The sequence below is a fragment of the Lissotriton helveticus genome, chromosome 5_1 (genome assembly GCF_964261635.1).
Source record: "Lissotriton helveticus chromosome 5_1, aLisHel1.1, whole genome shotgun sequence".
In the NCBI taxonomy this organism is placed as follows: Eukaryota; Metazoa; Chordata; class Amphibia; order Caudata; family Salamandridae; genus Lissotriton; species Lissotriton helveticus.
In genome coordinates, this window is record NC_136065.1 from 1,388,970,885 (window position 1) to 1,388,995,085 (window position 24,201).

At 48.6% G+C, this 24,201-nt stretch overlaps 1 protein-coding gene across 1 annotated transcript in view; it reads right to left on the reverse strand.

The window, feature by feature from the left end:
• TBC1D22B (TBC1 domain family member 22B) overlaps nt 1-24,201 on the reverse strand; it is a 338,740-nt gene that overhangs the window by 159,900 nt on the left and 154,639 nt on the right. The window lies entirely within an intron of this gene.

Genomic DNA, 24,201 nt, shown 5'->3' on the forward strand with positions numbered 1-24,201 from the left:
AATCTTCGGTTTCTACCTCATCAGGGATACTACAGGGGACACTTCTGAAGGAAAGTAAGATCTGCTTTCATGTTCACCCACCACTTTTTGCTGCAGTCATTGTGTTTTTCTGACTAGTCTGACTGAGATCCTGCTAATCAGGACTGCAATCTTTGTACTTCTTCCCTAAATTGGACATGGTGAGTACTTGGGTACACCCCAGATTCTGCCGGAGATGGGATTTTGTGGGTTCAGGACCCATGAGATGTTCCCATGCTTTGCCCGAATCTTTAAGTTGAGAAACTTTTAGATGTGCATAGAGACGCAGTTTCAGCTCCTGACGGGTCCCTGCAGTATCAGTCATGGTGTTTAATATAAGTGGTGGGGGGCGTGGCAAAGTTGGCGGCGTGAGCAGACGTGTCTTCCTGTGCTCTGTCCCTGCCCAGCTTAAAGCACTCTCCATAGAAATCCCCGGCCAGTGGAGTCTCTGGGGTGGGTGCGGGTTTGCATGATGGTGAAGACTGGTGGCAGCCACCCAGGGGCTCGTCGGGTTCGATCAGAAGGCCAGCGAGGACGCAAAGCGAACCGCGGCCCATACGCAGCACGGGCCGCGCCATACCTCCGTGTCGGAGGAAGCGAGCCGGAGACGAGGGTCCGGAGGGCAGAAGGCATTGGCAAAGGGCGCGGCAGCCCGCATCGAGGACAGAGGCCTCCACTGGCTCTGCTTGGAGCCCCCAACCCCCCAGGAGTTGCCCGAAGAGCTCCGTTTCTCCCTAAGGTCTGTGCCTTATTGTGGGCCTTGTGTCGGTTTGGGGGTGGAGGACCGGCGCTTCAGCAGCCGTCTGCGGTAAGTGCTGCGCTGTAGACCTGCCCGCTCACTCACTCACTCATATTGAGCTGCATCCAGAGGCCCAGGCGGCACTCGTTGAGATGCAACCCAGCAAGACACGCACTTCAGCCCCCCTCACCTCTCTACTCAGCTGCATCGCTGGAACCCAGGGGGAAGTAGAAGGCCCATGGTGTGGACTACGGGAGGTCTTTCCCAATAACTCCTTTGCCCTGGATCACTGCTCCTCAGGGGCCGCGACTCGGGGACAGGGCAGCGCTGGAGGCCTGGAGCAGCAATGGAACGACTGGAACTAGGCCAGAACTTAAGGTTGGCCTCAACCTTACCTCACCCAGAATTGCCCTGGGAGGCTCCCACCGGCATCTGGATACATGTTGAGTGCAGCTAAAGTGGATCCTGCAACCAACAAAAGAACTGGGCCGCCTCACTCGCTGGGACCAGCTTGGGCCACCTGTGCTCTGACCCCCTCCTCTTTCTCAGCTCGCTCCTTCACGCATGGGCCGCAGGGGGAGACGAGAGCTAAGGTTCTGGAGGCTGGTCGCAAAGGATGGAATGACTGTGGTCCTGTACGCTGGGTGGCTGACCAGGGGAACAGTGGCCGATATCTCACCTAGACAGTACTGCCAAGGGCCGGACCGGTCTCAGCTTGGTTCCGGAGCTTGCTCACACAGTGGCCTCAGCTAAGCGACCCTACACCCTGTGCCCCTTGGTTTCCTGGGGTCCGCTGCTGGGAAGCGATGGCTACATCAAAATCAAAAAAGGACTGTTCAGTCTCTGAAATGCTGCTTAAGGGTGCGGGAGAGGCCCAGCAAGAGATGCTGGTGGCAGAAGAATCAAAGCACACAGGGGAAGGAAATGGAACCGAAGGCTCGGTGACCCGTAAATTTCTGGAGGCATTGTTTGCTTCTCTGTGAGGGGACCTGTAGACAGTGAAAAAGCATCAGTCGCTGGAACTCCGGGAAGTACTCCGAGACATAGACAAGGTGGGGGAGTGAGTGGTGGCACTAAAGGAGGGTTCCTAGGCCAGGGACACAGAAATAGAAGCCTCCAACAGGAAACCATTGGTTTACAGGATCAACAAATTTACTTACAGTCCCATGGCAAAGACCGTTAAAAATACGTCTGGAAGAAACAATGTCCACATCCGTGGTGTCCCTACGGGCGTGGAGCGTTCGGACCTCGAGGGATATGTTCAGTCCCAATTCAGCAGGATCCTGGGGGTAAACGTGCCGAGCAGAACCAAGATAGATCGATGCCACAGAGTCAGTCCCCCCTCATCCACTAACAGACATCCTGATCTGCGTTCACAACTTCACAGAGAAGGAAGCGATCCTCAAAGCTGCCTAATCGACCAGAGGATACAATTCCAGGGTCACTCGTTCACAGTTATTCCAGGAACTTGCAGAAACAAAAAGAATTCCGCCCTATTACCAGTCACTTACGCTCCCAGGGTACTACCGATTCCTGGGGCCACCCATTTTGTCTTATCTTTCAAATGAAAGGTAAAACATACCAGCTACATTCCCTGATGAAGTCTTGAAAGATCCTCAACCTAGATCTCAAGGATTAGGATCCCTGCCAATCCCCTACTGTCTCTTGGCAGAGACAGCCGTTGGTCAAGCCGTGGACTGCGACTGGAGCTTTACTGTCCCGACCTGGCCACCATGGCTAAAGGAAGGTCTGAGGTGCTGCGCTCCCTCTCAGGTGACAACAAACCAGAAGATGATCCCCCTCGTGAGGTACTGTACAGTATGATGAGGGGAGGATACCTTGAGGGCGGGGTGCTGAACTCCACTGTTAGCCGATGACTCGCTAAGCCCTGGCAGTCCCCACTTGTCTAGACCTTCAGGTTATGATGGACTCTATTATCTATATATTTGTTCAAGTCTTTTGTTTGGATTTTGGGGTGAAGTTTGGGGGTTCACCTTCTGACGGGCCACACCTGATCAGGACGATACACCACCGAACCATTAGGAACCTTGCCCGAAAGTTTGGCTCCTATGCACCACCCAACCAGCTCTATGAGCCCCATGTCTACTACTGCTTAGGCTCTCTTTTTATTCTAGACCCTGGAGACCAAAGTACTCAGCCTTAATGTACGAGGCCTCACAATCCCATTAAGAGGTCAGGCGGTCATCTCCCTATTAGAACATTCACAGTGGGATAAATGCCAGCTCCAGGAAACACACTTGCTTCCCAAAGACATGCATAGAATGTATACCAAGAGATTCCCCAGTAATTTTGGTCATTAGGGAAAGGGAAGGAATTGGGGGTGGCTATTCTTCTCTCCAAACGCTTCTCCGGGGCGGCCCCGGGTACATGTCTCGAGATCAAGTGCTGCTTGTTGGCCATCCGTGTGCAACTTGGAGAATTTCACTTCACGGTAGCCTCGCTATATGCCCCAAACGAGCGGCAAGAGGACTTCATAATTGATTCCCTAGCCAAAGTCCTCCATTCCCCTGATCAGGCGATTTTGGTTGAATGGAGATTTTAACATAGTTATGGACGCGGAACAGGACCGTTCTGGACACAGTCCTGGGAACACTGGGGCTCTTTCCCCTGAGGGATTAGCTTGGTTAGATGACTGTGGGCTATGGGACGTCTGGCGCTCGGAGCACCCCGATGAAAGTGATTACACTTTCTACTCTGCAGCGCATAAGACTTACGCATGCTTAGACCACTTTTAAGCCTCCCCTTGGGCCTGGGATCGGGTAATGGCCTCCTCCACTGAACCCCGCTCCCTATCTGACCACGCGCCCATCAAGCTCACCTTGAGCGCCCTCTCACCCCCCACTATCCAGACGCCACCATGGCGGTTGCGCGAGACGTTTTTACACTACCCTGATGTGGTTTTAGTAATCAAGAAGGCGCTTAACAACACAGGCGTGGTCCCCCTTTCCTCGGTGTGGGAAGCCTTGAAGTTGGTTGCCTGGAGAACTCTCATTTCAAAGGCAGCCCATGACAATAAAATGCATAAGAATAAGAGGAGGGAACTGGAGAAATCAGTGTTGGAGTTGGAATCCATCTATCCATAAACGCGGTTTGGTACGCCTAAAACATAGATTTTACTTGGGGACCAACAAAGGGGGGCGGATGCTGGCGCACCGCCTGCACAGCAAGCAACAGGCGAATGTGGTTAAGTCAAACAGCAACACTCCGGGGTTGCAGAGTCGGACGCCTCTGGTATAGCTGCTGAATTCCATGTGTTCTATGCCCAGCTGTATGCGAGGGACCCCAAACTGGTATCGAACTCCCTAGCCTACGTACAGTCGGCAGCAGTCACACCGTTGCCACCTGCCAAAACACAGACACTCAAACAACCTATTCGAATAGAAGAAGTGATATCGGCTATCACTAGGCTGATGCCATTAAAATCGCTGGGCACGGACGGGTTTAGAGCCGCCTTCTATAAGACGTTTTGCCAGGAATTGGCCCCATTTTTGACTTGACTCTTTAATTCTTTTGCTGACACGGCACATTAAAGGAGTCGATGCTACAGGTCTCAATCTCAGTAATACCAAAGCCAGGAAAAGACCCCAAACAACGCAGATCGTATCGCCCCCTCTCCTTTCTCAATGTGGACGCGAAACTGTTTGGTAGTGTCCTTACTCATCGCCTTAACCCCTTGATACCCGGTCTCATCGAACCAAATGAGGCTGGGTTTATCCCCTTCCGCCAATGTGGGGACAATACCAAGCGCATTTGCCATCTTATTGAAAAGGTACATCGCTCACAGGAGGAGGGCCTGTTGCTGGCAAAAGACGCCAAAAAAGGTGTTCGATCGAGTGCAGTGGCCCTATCTGTTTGTGACTCTCAGGCACTTTGGTGTGGACGAGCGGTTTGAGAAGTGGATTAAAAGCATCTATAGCACACCTAGCGCTGTGGTGCAGTTTAACGGGGTGAGCTCTGGCAAGCTCGATATTGAGAGGGGCACGAGGCAGGGCTCCCGCTTTTCTGCTCCTCTTCGCGCAGAAACTGCAAGACTACCCCAAGGCGTCGGGCATTCCGTTCGGGGCTGATCATTCTTACATTTTACATTTACATCATCATTTGATTTTCTCTAGGAGGATGATATAATTTTCTCCATCACCCAGCTCCTGTACTCGCTTCCAGCCATTGTCTCGGAGCTGAGTATATTTGGAGCTACGTCGGGCTTTAGGGTAAACTCGCAGAAATTGCAAGTATTGAACCTTACTGCAAATCAGGGCACTGAGCAAACTTTGAGATCCCAGTTTGACTTCCAGTGGGTTGAGACAGATTTCCCCCACCTGGGACTAGTCCTGGAGCGGAGTCTCACTAAAACCGCACAAGATAACTACGCCAGACTCATGTCCCTAATACCCAGAGACTTACATCAATCGCAGCGCTTTCCTCTCTGGTGGCTGGGCAGATTAGGCATGGTGAAAATTAATATCTTTCATCAGCCCCTCTTCAATTTTCAGACACTCCCTCTCTCTCCCCACCCGGTGTGATTAGCAACCTTCAAACAGAGATCAACCGCTTTATATGGAGGAAGATAAAGCCTAGATTGCAAAAGCAGTTGCTGCAACGAATAAAACAAGAGGGGGGTCTAGCAGTACCTAATGTCCTGCGGTACTATCAGGCAGGGCAACTGTGGTACCTGGTGAAGTGGAATCGCCCTATAATGGAGAAGCACTGGGTCTTCATGGATCAAACAGTGGCAGCTGCACACATTTGGCGCGAGGCTTGGCTTCCCTGCGTTCATAGATCGTGGGGCCTCTACTCATCCCCAGTAACCAGTCATACGTTGAAAGTATGGGACAGGGTGGCGGAGACCGCTGGGCTTTCATCTTTCCCCTCTTCTATGACACCTTTGTTTGCAAACTCAGAGTTCCCCCTGGTATGTCCCTGGGCTTCGCTAAGTGCTGGGTGGCGGGTTTTGTAAGCGGACTGGCTGCCTCTTTGACCATGAGGGTCTTATCCCATTTGATCAACTGAAGACTCACTAGTGCTTGCTGGAGCCGGACCGATTTACCCACACACAGCTGACTCACTGGCTGCTTAACACTGAGATACACCCCAAAGCCAGTAGACCCATGAACCCCTTTGAGAAATAGCTGTTCCTAAAAGCTGACGATAAGAAGATCATTTCTGAAATCATCCCGTAACCACAAGACCCCGGGCTAGATCTGCTGGGAAGCAGAACTTGGTCAAACCCATACAAAGAATGGGAGGACATATTTTATAGGATACACCACACAAATCAAGGCACACTGAAACAGCATACATTGATAGTGCCTTTAATACTGAGATCCCTCGTTTCCCCGCATATACCCTTCTGGTGCACTCACATACCCACTCAGGTCCACCAGAAGTTGACAGATTGCACTGGCCCTAAATGTTGCACATAGGCTACTCATGGTCAACTGGGGTTCAGACAAAGTCCCAGACCACAGACAATGGCTTTGCCAGCTTTTGTCCCCGTTGGATATGGAAAGGCCGTTGATGGCAACTGGCACTGATCCTACTTCATATATGAAAATCTGGTCCCAATTCATTGCTATCCTATCAAAAGAGTTCAGGGAATTGACTCCCCAATCCTATCTGTGTATCATCAGGCTACTGCCATGCGAGCAAGAGGAGCCAGGGGAAGTGTGAATTAACTTCCTATCGCCAAGGTGGATTTGATGTTCCAAACTTTCAACGCTATTATGACTGTGCCCAGGGCCACTTTGTTGTGTACTGGTTGCATCCTCCTCCCTTTATGGCTCACTTGGTGGTGGAGGACGGATATATGAGGCCCGCCCAACCATCGGGTTATTTGTACGCTCCAGCACGGGTCGTGGACCGAGATCCAACCACAGTAGAATGTACAGTGCAAGCTTGGAAGCGCATAGCTGATCATATGGGAGTCAAGTTCCTATATTCACCATGTATGCCCCTAGCACATGACCCCAGATTAAGTGTCACCTGTGAGGAGATTGGCTGTAAAATGCTCACGAAACATGCGATCCACACATGGGGCGATCTATACCTCCAGGGCCGATTTCGCACATCAGCTCAATTCTTTGGGGATAATACCCCCTCAGTGATGGATACGTTCCTTTATATTCGGCTTCGACAGAATGTCAGAACGGTCACACCCAGTTTCCCTGATGAGCCGGATTCTATGGCACCTCTACACGCCCTCCTACAAACTGACGCCCCGAAACATGTAGTCTCCATGCTATATAAACATGCGCAGGCCCCCCCGTCGCCCCCGTCACTAAGAGCGCGACGCGACTGGGACGGAGATCTAGACGCACCATTGTCGGATGAGCAATGGGAAGAAAGTTGCCTGCATACCAACGCTGTGACAGGCAATACACGTCTCAGACTGGTTCATTTAAAATTTTTACGCCGACTCTACTATACCCCTGCCAAACTGTTCCGCTTTGGACTTAGGGACAATGACAGCTGTTTACGATGCAGAAGCGAAGGTGCAGACTTCCTCCACCTGGCGTGGATGTGCCCTGCTGTAGCAGCATATTGGGATGAGATATTTAAGGCATTGTCTGACATGATCGGGGTGGACATTGCACCATGTCCTAAGATTGCCCTGCTGTGCCAGTCGAATCCAGCGATAAAAGCACATAGGAAATTTTTCGCGCTAGGCCTCCTATTGGCTAAACGCCATGTGTCGATGGGGCCGGGGCGAGCGCCGAAATTCAAGATATGGTTGGACACGATGTCTACTTGGCAGGAGAAACTGCACACGTATGCCGAACTTCTACCACAGAAGTCGCGTCCTAAAGACCTATGGGGTCCCCTCACTACATACCTTCTTCGAGAGCAGGGCGAGGATACGTCAGAGGCGGGAAGTAACAGAGAAGCAAGCTAAGCTCACCCATTCACTATACACAAGCCTATACCGGGATCCCGGCTGGCGGGGACAAGTAGACTCCCTCCCCCCCCCCTGTGCATCATTCCACTCTAAGTCAGCCTGCATGATCGGCCCTGGGGCGGACAACTAGGGGCACGTGCTATCCTTGATATTGCGAGAGACAGGAACACATACTGTACCAGCAGCTGATACCCGGCTGATAGCTTGAGTGCCGTTCATCCCCATCACCAGATAGTTTACGCACTACACTAGAATGTCATATGTAGCACAGCATCCATAGGACGTCATATACTGTTGTATTCACAGATTGGATCATAGACTAGTAGCCCTCTCCCCTTCCATGTCAGCCAGAAAGGCTAATTGGGCGCAGAGTACCATTATCCCCAACGCGGGTCACTTCTCGATACAGATGGTGCCGCTCTGCAGCTCTACACCTCCAGATACTTCATGACACATACTAAGTATGGTGGGAACTCATGGGAGGGAACGAGTTCCGCTGGTTTTTTCAGTTCGTTATAAAAGATAAAAGGAACCTCAAGTATATACTGTTTGATTATACCTTGCTAACTTACTTGCTAGAGAATGCATCCTTAATCAGCTTACATCGACTTTACATCGCGGCCGGCCCAACTGGGTTGTAGGCGACATGCTGTGTTAAATAACTGTAACTTCACCCTGCTAGATGAAAATGCACGCATGACCCTGGCTGAGATAACTGCCGGCCTGCGGGCGCAGGTTGTAGGCATGAAGCTGTGTACTCTTTATTTTGTCACTAATAAAGGTTTTCAAAAACAAAACAAAAAAAAAAAACAAAAAAAAGTGTGAATTAACTGACTCCTATCAAACACTAGCCAAGCAAGGCCCTTTACATTCGTGGGATGGGCCTGGTCGGAAGGGTAAAGGGTGGTGGGGGGGAGGAGGAGAGGGGGAGTCTGTTCAATTTGGGATAGTTTCCTTTCCTTGTTTTCACTTTTATTCAACATGCATAGCAGTTTGCTACACTCAGCATCATCATGCGGAGGCCGCATAGAGACAATACTGAACATGAAGTGCATTGCACATCTTAACGAGTCTTGAGTGCCTCTTAATCCCCTCTTCCCTAAGAGTGGCCGGGCCATTCTGGGTTGTAGATGGCAAGCTGTGTATTACCATGGCTACATTGCGAGTTTGATGGATATGGATTTGTTCGCCTGCATGCAATTAAAGGGAAAAGCTGTAATACTGGTGGCAAACATCAGCTGCGTGTGTTTGCTTCGAAAAGCCAACAAACATTCTGAGAACAGGAACCGAGGCAATTTAAAAAACATAGTGTGCAAAACTAACTGAACTGGACAGAAGCGAAATGAGACATGTAACAGGGCCAGCCACCATGGGAGGGAATGACACACCAAAAGGAGGGACAATTATTTACCACTCAAAAGTAAGACTTTTAGAAAGGCACACCGAAGAACCAATGAAAAGCAATGGGTGGGCTTGAAGGTCTTGTATTGAATACATCACGTTCCGAAGACAGTGCATGTGCGCTGCCTAGGCTCGACCTAAAAATGAACTACCTACCGGTATAACCCACTCTGGGGCACGTACCGCTGGCTGCCAGTAAAGCCTACATTACATATGTAGTCAACTTGTACGTTAAAAAAGGCAACCTTTCAAGGTCGAGCGAGGAAAAAGTTCTGCTGAAGGATTGGATGAAACAGGGGACTGCTGATTGTCCACCACAGGCAGCAGCTATCAAAGCCCATAAAGAACTGGGGCAAACTAGTGGCATGAGCTTTAAGAACTCACATTTCTGTACCATTCTTTCAGAAGACGAACTGTGGGTGGGGCGGAGCTTGGTACCGATCCAAAATGGCCGCTTTGTAGTGGCGCTCTGACCCCGCATGGATTCTGAACCAAATTTTGTGATTCCAGTGCCAAAGGAAGCTACCCCCGAAATGGTTTTCGGCTCGAAGCAAAAATGTGAGCATATTGCTGAGCCTATGTGGCAATTGGGGCTAGTGAGCATGGAGGCAAAGATGTGCCCAGTAACCATGTCACTTGGCTTCTTCATACCATCTGCAAGATCGGACCTGAGAATGCAGCTTGGAGGCCCTACTTATAACACAGGCAGAGGTTAGTCCCACTCTGTCCGCTTGTGCCGGTGTGTTGTGCACCGCTTGGCTCATGCCTCCATCATCGTTGGGGCCCAGATGGGCATCTCAGGAGGTGCTGCTCAAATTAAGGGGGTACGGTTCAGCCAAAGTGCCTGAAGTGGGCCTCTCCAGGCTCAGGCGGACACAACCCCCCCCCCCCCCACCCCATCCCAGTGTTAGAGGGGTCATGGTGGAGACCAGTGCCACATGATGTAGGACTACATAGGGTTTAACATGGGTGACCCCATAATTATAAAGAATCTGGGGTAGTATGCTATATTAGAGAGGAAAATGTTACTTACCCAGTAAGCATCGGTTCTTGGCATGAAGATCTGTAGATTCACATGCTTTGCATACTCCTGCCATCTAGTGTTGGGTCTGGATGTTTGCAGTTTGTTTTTCTTCGAAGAAGTCTTTCCAGTCACAAGGTAGATGACTTCGCCTTTCGGTGATAGTGCGCAAGGGCATTAACTCCATTGTTAGATTGTTTTCCCGCAGCAGGTGAGAATGGAGTTTGTAAGAGTAGAATAGAGATGTCCATGTGTATGTATATAAAGTAAGAGAACTGCAACAGGTATAGGTAGCCGGGGAGGCGGGTGGGGCACATGTGAATCTACAGCTCTACATGCCAAGAACAGATGGTTACTGGGTAAGTAACATTATCCGTTCGAGGCATGTGAGCTGTAGATCACATGCTTTGCATAGACTATACAGCAATATTCTCCCAAAGCGGTGGCTAACCTGTAGCTTTTGCAATTGTCTGAAAGAGTGTTCTAAGTACTGCCTGGCCTACAATAGATTGCTGTCTCGCTAGCACAGCTACACAATAGTGATTGGTGAATGTGTGCAGTGTAGACCATTTTGCAGCTTTACAGATGTCAGCTATGGGGATGTTTCCTAAGAAAGCCATAGTGGCCCCTATTTTGTGGGTGGTATGCGCTCTAGTGGGAATTAGTAAAGTCCTCTTTGCTTTTGCATAACATGTTTGAATACATTTAACTATCCACTGAGCAATATCTGATTTAGAGATAGGATTGCCTTTGTGTGGTGGAGCAAAAGCCACAAAGAGCGGTTTAGTTTTACAAAAAGGTTTTGTTCTTTCTATGAAATGCAATAATTTTTTTTTTTGTAACCATATTTTTATTGGTTTCTTCACAATAAACACTTATACATCCTTCCATTTATCAATCCATCCTCCCACCCCTATCCCAACAATTCTTAAAGACAAATACACGGTCATAGTACACTGGTTTATGTTCTTATCTATTTTCCTGTCACATTATACCGGTGTTATACTATGCATCTCTAATTCCCACTCATTGGTGTACATCGTCAATGTTTACTTATTATCTGAAATAACTAAGCAACTTAAAAAAAAAACAAATTTTAAAAAAAGAAAAAAGAAAAACACCCTCCTTCCCCCCCCTCCCCACCGGTGTGTTCTGCTGCAAATCTCTATCATATCTAATGGTGTGGTGATAACAAGCTAAGGTGTTCGTATTGGGTTATTATCATCCCTGTGTACCTGTTCAGTGTCTTCCTCTTTCCCTACACTCAGTTGGTGTATTAGCGTCTGAACCAACTCCTCCCATGCTCTCGCAGCATCTAGCGCTTTTTCGTTATTCTGCCTTCGCGCCTGCTGCAGGCGAACTGCCCCCTCACCCCCAGCCCACTTAAGCAAGTCAGCCTTCCATCTCTTAGCACTAGGGCCTTCTCTCGCTTTCCAGTGCATCATAATTTCCCTTTTCGCTAGTACTAATCCCAAATCTATTAACTTACTAGTTATCTTTGTCCTGGGGGTGTGAGGAAACCAGTGCAGGACGCACACCGCCATATCGAAAACTAAGCGGCGCTCTGTAACTAAATTCAGCAGGTCTCCCACCTCTGTCCAATACGTTCCCAGGCTCGGGCATCCGCACAACATATGCTCCAAGTCCGCTCCCACTGTTGCTCATCTAGGACACCTCGCATCACTAGCACTATAAAATTCCAAGATCTTACCAGTTGTCAAATACGCTCTATGTCTAATAAAGAAGTGCACCAGCTGGAATCGAGCATTTCTAGATCCCTTCCAGGCCCTACGCAGGATGTGCCCCCATGCGGCGGCTGGTACAGTCTTCACTATACTTCCCTCCCATTTCAGGCGCAGCGTGTCCAGTGGAGCTAACCCTTCGTTCAGCATTCTTGAATATAAACATGTAACCGCCTTAAGCGTGCCACCTGCCATTACCACGTATGAAATACAATAATGCTCATTTAACATCTAATGTGTGTAGGGGTCATTCTGCCACTGAATCTGGCTGAGGAAAGAACACCGGTAACTCAAAAGATAGATTGATCTGAAAGGCAGATACCACTTTGGGTAGGAATTTGGGATTAGTGCGAAGGACCACTTTGTTTTGGTGGACTTGTCAAAATGGTTCCTCTATGGTTAGTGCCTGAAGCTCACCCACTCTCCTCAGTGATGTAATAGCAATGAGGAAAGCAACTTTCCAAGTGAGAAGGAAAATGCTACTTCCCAGTATGCATCTGTTTTTGGCTTGTGGGGCTGCAGATCCACACACTAGTGCATAGATCGCCGTCTGGTGGTGGACCCGGATGATTACACTTTGTTGTTGTCTTGGAAGAGTCTTTGGTAGATGACTCCTCCTGTAGAGCGTAATGCGCATGGGCATCGACTCCATCTTCAGATTGTTTTTCGCCATTGGGAAAATTATGGAGTTGTGTGAGAAAAGAAAAAGATGTCCATGTATAGTGTATCTAATTAAGATATTACTGGAACAGATGTAGGTAGCCGGGGATGCGGGCGGACGTGTGTGGATCTGCAGCCCTTCATGCCAAGAACAGAGGCATACTGGTAAGTAGCATTTTCCGTTCGAGGCATATGGAGTGCAGATCACACACTAGTGCTTTGATTGCATAGCAGTTTTCTCCCTTAGCGGAGACCACCAGTATCTGTTGCAGTAGTTTGAAATAGTGTTTTGAGTACAGCCTGGCCCACACTAGCTTGTTGTTTTGCTTGCACGTCTACACAGTAATGCCTTGTGAATGTGTGCGGTGTAGACCATGTAGCTGCTTGGCAGATATCATCTAAGGGAATATTTCCTAAAAATGCCATAGATGGCCCTAGTTTACGGGTGGAATGCACCCTAGGGGGAATGGATAGAGTGCGTTTTGTCTTTTGGTAATAAATTTGAATACATTTGACAACCCACCTTGCAAACCCAGCTTTTGAAATGGGATTATCTTTATGTGGAGGAGAAAAGGACACAAACAACTGTTTTGTTTTACAAAATGGTGTTGTCCTATCAATATAGTAGAATAGAGCTCTTTTGACATATCATGTATGGAGAGCTCTTTCAGCAACTGTTTGTGGTTGAGAGAAGAGTTCTGGCAACTCAATAGACTGATTGAGATGGAACGGTGAAATGACTTTTGGAAGGAATTTGGGGTTTGTCTTTAGAACCACTTTGTTGTGATGGAGATTCCATACAGGGGCTGGTGGTACCCTGGGAGGAATTATTCATTTGAGTCCTTCCATGTATGCTTTGATGGCAGGTACTCTGAATAATGACAGATGTTGTCTGTTTTGAAGGTAAGCTGCTATAGCAGCAAGATGTAATCTGATTGAGGAGTATGCTAAACTACATCTTTGTAGTTGGAGCAGGTAACATATGATGTTTTGGATGGAAACACCTAGTGGGTTAATGTTGTTATTTGTGCAATACACAACAAACCTTTTCCACTTGGCTGCATAGCATGCCCTAGTGGTGGGACGCCTAGCTTCTTTTATAACATTCATGCAATCAGGCGGAAGATTGAGGTATCCAAATTCTAAGACCTCAGGAGCCAAACCACTAGGTTGAGCTGCATGGGGTCCGGAGGCATGATCTCTCCATGGTTCTGTGTTAGTAGGTGTGGAGAGAGTTTTAATTTTTGATGTGGTACTTCTGAGAGCTCCAGTAGCGTGGTGTACCACGGTTGTCTTGCCCAAATTGGTGCAATGAGAATCAATGTGAGGGAGTGTTGCTGTATCTTGCGCACCACTAACTGAATCAGTGGGAGAAGCGTACGCAAACTTGTTTGACCAACTCATCCATATTGCATTGCATTTGGACAATGGGTGTGGATACCTGGCTGCGAAGCTTGGGCATTTGGAGTTGAGGAGTGTGGCGAACAGATCTATGTCTGGTTGGCCCCATTTATGGAAGAAAGGTTGAAGAACTTGAGGATGAAGTTCCCACTCATGAATCTGTTGTTTTTGATGACTTAACAGATCTGCAACTTGATTGTGAACTCCTGGTAGATGCTCTGCTAAGAGAAAGGTTTTTTTGAGGAATGGCCCACCTCCATATGCTCTGTGCCAGCCAGGAGAGCTGTAAGGAGTGTGTTCCACCCTGTTTTTGGATGTAGTACATGGCTGTCATATTGTCTGGGCGGACTAATACAGCCTTCCCTGACAGATAATGTTGGAATGACTTTAGAGCTTGAAAAATGGCTAGCAACTCCAGATGGTTTATGTGGAGTAGCTTTTGTTGTGGTGTCCACGTGCCCTGCACTGTGTGCTCTGCTAAATGAGCTCCCCATTCAGTAAGGGATGCGTCTGTGCTTAGCACCACTTGTGGAACTGGCTCTATGACCGTCCGGCCTTTGGAAAGGTTTCTGGTGTTCCACCACTGCAGAGAGCGATGTGTCCGGTCGTCTACCACCACCAGATATGTTAATTGTTGTTGAGCTTGTGCCACTGGCTTGCTAAGCACTCTTGCAGGGGGCGCATTTGGAGTCTTGCGTGTGGCACTATGAAGATGCAAGATGCCATCATTCCAATTAATTGCATGAACACTGGAGCTGGTAGTGAGTGTTGTGGTTGAAATTTTTGTATAAGAGCTTGCATAATTTGTATCCTTACTGAATTGGGGGATGCAAGTGCTTGGAGGTATCTATTGTGGCACCAAGATACTGTTGAGACAGGGTTGGTTGGAGATATGATTTTGTTCGATTTATTGTGAAGCCTAGCTTGTGTAGCAGGTGGATGGTTTGATGCATGTGCTGCACGCACTGGTGGTATGACTTGGCTTTTATTAGCCAGTCGTCGAGGTACGGGAAGACATGTATGTTGTCCCTTCTCAAGTGTGCTGCTACTACTGCGAGACACTTAGTGAAAACTCGAGTCACCCCGAAATGAACATCTTTGAACTAGTAGTAGTAGTAGTAGTAACTTTATTCGATAACATTTTTATCATAAAAGTTGAGATTCATTACAGTACCAAAAAGACCACCAAACCATAGGTACATTCAGATATAGATTAAAAATACAAACATTTTACACACAATTAAAAAAAAAAGGTAAAATATGCGATAAAAACACAATATATACTTACATAAAAACATCGTACAAAAGTCCATAAAAAGAGTCGTCTATTGGGGCATGAACTTTATCCTGCGCATGCGAGTCTGCCATGCACTACCCAAAAACTTTGCTACTCCACAGATCAGGACTAGGGAGGAAGTATTAGTAATAAATACTCGCAGGGCCATCCGGTGACACCCAAGGCCCAGCTCCTTACATATTGGCTTTAACCATGTCTTTCTTGCGCCCCTACATGCTGGACATGCAAAGAGGAGATGAGCCACGGACTCTTTAGGGGCAGCACACCCAGGGCAAGGTTTAGCTGGCGAGCTTACATTGTTCCACCCTTCCGTAAATTCGTTCACCGGGAGGGTCCCAAATCTTAATTTTAAATAGAGTAATCTATCCAGGGTTTTTTGTATAAAATCAAGAAACGGTTCAAGTTTCCTTCCAGGTTTAAACTCTAGGAACCGCTCTGAAAGGGTACCCCCTTTCCCTCTACATAGGTCCTCCTCCAGTACCCAATCCCAGTATAATTTCTTCATTACTTGCTTGGGTGGAGGTGCTTGGCTGGCCCATAAGTCATACAATCCTAATTTTAAAACCAGCTGTCTGAGATTATTCAACCACTTGATCTTGTTGCTCAAATTAAGTGTGAGTAATTCGTCCAAGACAGCCGCGTAATCTGAGAGTTCTGGGATCCTCCTTAATCGAACCCAGTAAAGTAATGGGCGCAGACAAGCTATGTCCCTTAATGACCGCCTGCCCAGATCTTGTCGTAATGGTTTTAACGGAGTGGAGGTGGGGAGTGACACCAGTTCACAGAAAAACGTATTTTCCGATCTCACTAGGTCAGTAGTATTCTCGAACCCCCACAACTCTGATCCGTAAGGTGCCGAGGGCAGAGCTTGACCCTCATACACAGAAAGGGCCAGAGCTACAGGTTTGCTCGTTGAATCTCGCTGCTCCCGCAGGATCGCTCCAGATACACGCTTATGATTTAAAAGCATTTTGGCCAAATGGTCCCTCCAATTCATCAGACTATTGACCCTTACCCCCAAATAGTCAAATGAGTCTACCAACTCCAGTGGGGTGCCATTAAGGGAGACATTATTCTTAAATCTCTTAGAAGGGAAGAAGGCCATAAGCTTTGTCTTAGAGGTATTAACCCCTTCAGTGCTAATGACAAGGGTAACTCGTCATGGAGTTTCCATTGATTTCAATGGAAAGTCAATGGACCTACTCGCACACCCCTTAGCATCCAAGTGGTTAATGGCAAGACCTCTATCCTCACAAAATTAGCTGAAGCGGTCCAACAGCTTTTGAAGGCCAGAGGGGGTTTTAGAAATCAGGAGGGTGTCGTCCGCAAAGAGCAGGGTAGGTGTTTTTTCCCCCGCCAGGGATGGGGCGTCGGCTGGGTCCTCCCTCAAATGGTCCACCACCCCATTCACAAAGAGAGAGAACAAAGTCGGCGCCATCACACATCCCTGACGGACTCCCCTACTCACAGTCACAGTCACCCTCTCTGTCAGCTGGCCCTGGGATCCCCATCTAATCGTTGCATAGTTCCCCTCGTTTAATTTCATAATGAAATCAAGGAGGGTGACAGGGAGCCCCATTGTTTGTAGAACATTCCATAATCTGGAGCGTGGCAATAGATCAAAAGCTATTTTAAGATCTATAAACGCCAAGTACAGGCTACCCTTCCCGATGGTCACGGTCTTCCAATAAATAGCAAAAAATCGGAAGACCTGGTCCATCGTGCCCACCTTCTGTCTAAATCCCGCTTGGAAATGGGAAAGGATGTTCTCTTCTATCCAGGACCCTACCCTGGAGATAATGACACTGCCAACCACTTTCTGAATCATGTCTATCAGACTGATTGGTCTGTAGTTGGCAGGGTCATCTCTCCCCCCCTTTTTAAACACTGTTACCACCTCAGCCCCCTTCCAAGAATCCGGGACTGGGTGGCCCCTTGAAATCAGGTTCATTATTAGGGAAATGAGGTTTGCCCATTTTACAGGGTCATTTAGAAGGAGATCCCCGGGGAGCCCATCGGGCACTGCCGCCTTTGAACTGGTAATGTTGACTGTCCAGTACAAACCGAAGGTACTTTCTGTGAGCTTGGTGGATGGGGATGTGGAAGTAGGAATCCTTGAGATCTAGGGTGGCAAGGAAGTTGCCTTATTTTAACAGAGGAAGGACCTGCTGTAATTTGACCATATGGAAGTGGTCAGATTGTATGTAAAGATTTAGGGGTCTCAGGTCTAGTATAGGTCTGAGGGAGCCATCCTTCTTGGGGATAAGAAAATATAGGGAGTAAACTCCTGTGTTTTGATGGTGGACTGGAACTGGTTCTATTGCATTCTTTTGCAGTAGAGGCAACTTCTTGTTTTAGGAGTGTGAGATGCTCCTGTGACATGGGACGCTGTCTGGGTGGTATTGTTGGAGGAGTGGAAGTGAGCTCCAGGCAATAACGTGACTGAACTATTTGTCTCGCCAGCCTGTCTGTGGTGATGGAGTTTCAGATAGGTAGGAACTGTTGTAATCTCCCCCGACAGGAGTGGAATGGTCTGGGGGAAGGGAAGTCACTGCTTGGGAGTGGAGGCATTGCAGTTGTTGTTACCACTGCCACTACCTTTAGTGTTGTTTCCTCTATATCCTCCTCTGTAATAACCTCTATTGAGCGAGGATAGGGTGGTGCCTTGTAAGAAGAGGAGGCGTTGTCTGTTTGAACATTTTTGGAGGCGCCCCTGTAAGAGGAGCGACCAAAGGACGCTCTGGGAGTTTGAATTTGCAAAGCTCCCATGGATTTTGCTGTGTCCGTATCTCTTTTCATTTTTTGGAGTGCATTATCAACTGTAGGACCAAAAAGATTTTGCTGGTCAAAGGCAGACCCTCCTGGTAGGTCGCTCCCACTCCACGCAGCTCCAACTGTGTGCCCCTGCTACCGCTGCCATTTGTAAGTGTCCTCCGTCCTTGCTTCTGTGCCACTGTCTCCCCCTCCTTGTGCCCCGTTTTTTGATCTGTGCCACTCTTTGTCCCCCCTTTGTTGTGCCCCATTTTGCCTTCTGCACCATTGTCTCCCCCTTCTTGTGCCCCATTTTTTAGGTCCCGCCTGAGCCAATGCGCTTGCGCATTGCTCCGGCGAGATTATAGTAAGCGGAAAAGAAAAGTCTACCAAAACGGCTGTGGATCGCATACAGTTCATGTGATCTATGCGCGTGCACACCATCGCCAGCCACATAACACACCACCATTTGTCTGTGCCTCAGCATCAGACTTCAAGGGCTGCCGCTCCCCGCCCCCCGCGTGCACATCGCGCACCACCATTTGTCTGTGCCGCGGCATCAGACTTCAAAGGCTGCCGCTCCCCCGCCCCCTGCCACAGCAATGTCGAGAGCTTGTTACTGGACGAAAGTTAAAGCCTACCGTGCTTGTTTACAGTAGCCTTGCTCCTCAAATGCTGTTGCTGTGTTGCCATCTCTCTAGGGACACTCAGCTTAAAAACACTCGACTTGCTAGCTGCAATGCTACATCCGCTATGCTTTGCCTCCAGACACGTTGATCCCTCGCAGACTGTGCTGACTTCGCCCCTCTAGATTCTGAAACTGACCAACGCAGTCACAACGCAGTCTCTTCTCTCTGTCTTATGATTTCTACCCTGCCACCATTTACTTCGGACCCTCACACTCACACCCCCTCACCCTCACACACTCTCACCCTCACACACCCTCACCACTCACCCTCACTCAGGAACACCACCACATCACTTGGGGGCACCACCACATCCCTCGGGGGCACCACCACATCCCTCGGGGGCACCACCACATCCCTCGGGGGCACCACCACATCCCTCGGGGGCACCACCACATCACTCGGGGGCACCACCACATCACTCGGGGACATCACTCAGGGACACCACCACATCACTCAGGGGCACCACTCAGGGACACCACCACATCACTCAGGGACACCACCACATCACTCGGGGACACCACCACATCACTCGGGGACACCACCACATCACATCACTCGGGGACACCACCATATCACATCACTCGGGGACACCACCACATCACTCGGGGACACCATCACATCACTCGACCACCACATCACTCGACCACCACATCACTCGACCACCACATCACTCGACCACCACATCACTCGACCACCACATCACTCGACCACCACATCACTCGACCACCACATCACTCGACCACCACATCACTCGACCACCACATCACTCGACCACCACATCACTCGACCACCACATCACTCGACCACCACATCACTCGGGGACACCACCACATCACTCGGGGACACCACGACATCACTAATACACCATCATATCACTCTAATACACCACCACATCACTCAGCCTAACCACATATCGCTCAGCACCACAACAGCACTGTCCTTGCTTGCTACCAACAAGCATTGCCATAGCCAATAGGACTCGCATTAGGAAAGTGTAAGCTATTGGCTTCGTGAATAACAATGCTATTAATATATATTATATTTTCAAAGCCAACACATATTAAAAAAATGTATCATTTACAATACAAATAGCTCACACTTTCCTAATGCGAGACCTATTGCATTGCAAGTGCTTGTTGATCTGCGCCACTCGATTTTCCCCCCTGTTTGTGCTCCATTTTGCCTTCTGCGCCACTGTCTCCCCCTCCTTGTGCCCCGTTTTTTGATCTGTGACACTCGTTTTCCCCCCTTTATGTGCTGCATTTTGAGTTCTGCACAACTGTCTTCCCGCCGCTGTGCCCCCTGAGGCCCCGCCCCCTGCCCACTCGCTGCTCCCGCCTCCCAGCTGCTCTTCCCTCCAACCTCCCCATATATGCCGGACGCTGTGCGGACGAAGGCGCGCGCAAGGCAAACTCGTCTGCGCCTGTCCGAGCCTGGACTGCGCCCAGCGCCAGAACCCCTGGACCCCGCGAACGCCACAACACCAGACTCCGCTACGACGCCAGCACCCTCCACGCACTCAACGCCGGCCGAAACTACACCTGCTTCCAGGCCGCCCCGAAACGGACCCTTCTCCTGCCACACCTGCAGCTTCACCTGCGACAGAGCCACCAAACCTCCAAGGACTGTCGTATAGATATGCTTTGCCTATACGCTGTGTTAAGTTAGCATGAGCTTATTAGGAGTTTAAACGCCATTTTACCTTTCTGCTGCTTCTGTACACGACACATAACTGTTACTTTAGCTTTGAGCCTAGTAGAGTGTTTTTATTCACACGAGAATAATATGTTGTTACTCTGATATCAGATTTGCTTGGTGAGCTGTGTCTGTACAGTGAGTGCTGAAGCCTTCAAGGATATCTCGACAGTGGTTGTTGTGCGGTCTGATTTTCGCACGTTCCTAGACATAACATACATGCAGCTGCGGCCAAATTCTGGCTTTAGGCACGTTTTATATTGCTTTGCAGAGAGCATACACACACACTTGATGGTGCTTCGCATGCAGAGAGCTGGTGGAAGATGATGTGATCCCTTACCACTAGGATCTGAGGTATGGGGCCGCCCTGCTAAAACCCAAAGAGATCTTCTTAGATATAATATAATATACTAGCAAGGGAGGGCGAGAATTAGGTGTCTTTTAGCCTTCTTCCCTCTCGCATTTTAACATGCTTTCACCTTTTGTATTCTATGGACTAGTAACTATGCTGATTACTTTGTTTCTTATAATATGTTTGCTTGTATTAGCTAAGATACTGCGCTTGAGAACACTGCATTAGAAAATAAACATTTCAAATGTGCATGCGTCCTCGTTTACTCCTTGTTCTGGATTGAAATGATTGTATAATGAAAGAGTGTTCAAGTGTTCCACGTTACCTGAGGTGTTCTAAATCCCTGTTCTGGTTTGTCTAAACATTGGGAGTTTGTAATAACCAATGAGACACTGTAGCTAGACTGGTAGGGGATTTTGGGTACTAAGGTGAGTTTTGGCACACCCTAATTCACTGAGGTCCCAAGTTTCTATGCACAGTTCTGTATGAGAACGGAATCCCTGTGACATGGTGCCCAACCGTTGGTGGTCTTATTACATGACACTTGAGTAGTGCAACATTCAGTCCTTAACCCCTTCACTGTTGTTTCCGGTTAACGGTGGTGTCGGACAAACCTACCTATATTTACTTAGGTCTTTTCAAGCTTGAATCTTTCTAAACGGTTTCCTTGAATTAGTACCCAGTTGTGCTACGAAGTTTACTTTGAACCTCTTCTTTCTGTGTCGCTTTGGCCGCAGTGATCATTCCGCAACATAGTCGCATTGCGGTGCGCAATCATTTGCAGACTTATAATATTCCCGTGGATGGCATGGCCGTTATAATGGTGGTGAGTGCAGAGGTGGCTTACCCTTACGAAATCTTTTACTCATGGGTGACCTTCCCAGCTGTGAATGCAAATACTACTGTGTTCGACACATGCATTGCCACTGCTGTGCCACAGGAATATACTCCATATAGGGCACAGGAAGTTCCTATTGATGCTTGGCAGCACCGCGTTTGGTTTGATGGTGCCCTACCCCACTCTTTGACAGCTCCGAGGTTAGGTCCTTTGTCCATTCCAGGCGCGACTTGGCCTGTTTTGGCTGGATTTACTCCTCATCCTCAACACGGGGCGTGTACCGTTGTTGAGTTAAGACGACTACATGTAGTCGCAATTAGCGTGATTAGGTCGTTAGTGCAATACATAACCTGTAATCTCCCGAGCGGGGCCCCCGGTGGTGCGGCGCTTCCTGCCGGACAGGGCGGAATGAAGCTTAGTCCTGTAATGGTCAACGCTGTGATGGGCAAGTGCCCCCAGGATAAGGATGATTTTCCTTTCTGGCTTGCCGAAAAGTTTGACCAGCTGGAAGCAGTATTTCCTAACATGACTCCTGGTGAAAAACACAGGATTCTGACAATTAGCATGCCAAAAGACTTGACCCCAGAAATTGGTGACTGTGAGACATGGGGAAAAACATTTGCGGCAGTCTATGCGAGGTGTTACGGCACTCCGTCTATGATTGTCCTTCCGACGGTCCTTAAACGTGTTCAAGATGAGCATGGACCTGAGGCGGCTGTTGAATTGGGTATGCGACTATGTGGCTCCTTTGATGTGGTTTCCGATCTCATACTTGCGATTGTCAAGGGCGATGCGGTGAACTTTCAGGTGTCCAATGCCTTACAAGCGATTCCCGATGTCGAGAAACCCAGACAGTTAGCAAGGATTATTGTGGCGGCTTATAAAACCGTGGGCCGCAATAGTGTGGGTCTCAAGCCTTTTTCTACTAAAGAGAAAAAACAACTCCAAGGGCAGAAGTCAGAAACTGACGAACAGCCAAACACCAAAAAACAAAATTGGCCGGAAAAACAAAAACAGGGTAAACAACATCAGAGACAGGAGTCTCGTCCTGAGTCTCCATTGCCTGCGCCCTCAGAACGTATTTATGACTTGCGCGATGATAAAATCACCTGATCGTTTTCAGGTTTCTGATCAACGCTCTCCTCGTTCTTTTCAGGACTCATCGGCCTCGTCGACCGGTGGTGGAGGAGGCAGCAGGGGTCGGGGTGGCCAGCAAGGACGCGACCAGCCCCGCCCAAAAGACGGTAAAGGCAAGCAGGACGATTCTACACCGAAGATACCCCAGTTTCAGAAAAAGAAAGTCGCCGCTTTAACAGCGAGATATGCCACAGATAGTGAGAACGCAGCTTCAGAATCAGACATGGGCTCTGACCTTGCTGGGCAGCGCGGCGGAGATTACCATAGTGCGAGAGGCCCTGCGTCCACTACTGAAGGTGACAGCGACTGACCGTTATGTTGTTGTGGAGACAGCTGGCACTAGAGTAGCTCCCCCTGATAGACTTTATGAAATAGTCCTGTTCATTGAAGGTGACATACAGCGTACCATAAAAGGGGTATTTGGGGAAAATCTTACAACTACCTATGACATTTTGTTGGAGGAGGCTGACTGGCCCCCACCTTTTGCTCTCGCAGCTCCAAGAGGGGAGGAGGTAATCCTCCCTAGTTTCGCGCATACGGTCTCGAAGAGTGGGCTAGAGCCCTTGCGCCGGCTCTGTACCGTACACACTGTGGTTGGGATAAATTTTCCCCACACCACGAAATACCTTTGCGGTCTCAGCCACAGCCTCAACCTCAATATCCCATTAGACGTGAGGCTAAGGCTTCCGTTGCGGAAATCCTTCAACAATTGGAATATCAAGGAGTGATTGAAACATGTGTGTCACCAATGAATAACCCTCTTTTTACTGTGACCAAGCCTGACGGATCATATCGTTTGGTATTGGATTACCGGCATTTAAACTCGCATTGCCGTACCTGTGCAGTACAGAATAATCACGGGTCTGCCTTAGTGTAAAGTCTTGTGCGTAAGCGGTTTAAAACCACGCTTGACATTTCCAACGGTTTTTATGCCCACCATTTGGATGATCTAAGTTCCCAATGGACCAGTTTTACGTGCGGCGGCGAACAAAAACAGTTCAGGGGTTTACCAATGGGCTATAAGAATAGTCCAGGCATATTTGCTGCCCACATAGTCTCTCTCTTAGAGAGAGTCGACCCAGATGCATGCTGGTATGTGGATGATATTTATCTCACAGACGAAGAACTTTGGGAGCATCTGTGTCGAGTTGACCGCATTACTTGTAGCTTTGCGGACTTCGGTTACAAATTCAACTTTGCAAAATCGCACATTGCAGAGTACACAGTGTTGTTCCTGGGCTATGAGCTAAACAATGAAGGTCGAGGATTAGCTCCTCACTTCTTGGAGAAATGCGCACAACTGCGCACTCCGACAACTCTGAAAAAATTACAGTCTTTGCTGGAATTTTTGAATTTCGGGAGGACATACATTCCTGAATATACCCAGCGTATCAAGCCTTTGTATGCTTTGATACAACCTACTTTTACCAAATCATGCTGGCTGCCAGAACACTCAGCTATTCTGCAATCTTTGCAGGCTGATCTGCTCGTATCTAAATACTTACTGACTCGCGATAACCACACCAACCTGGTGATAAGAATCATCC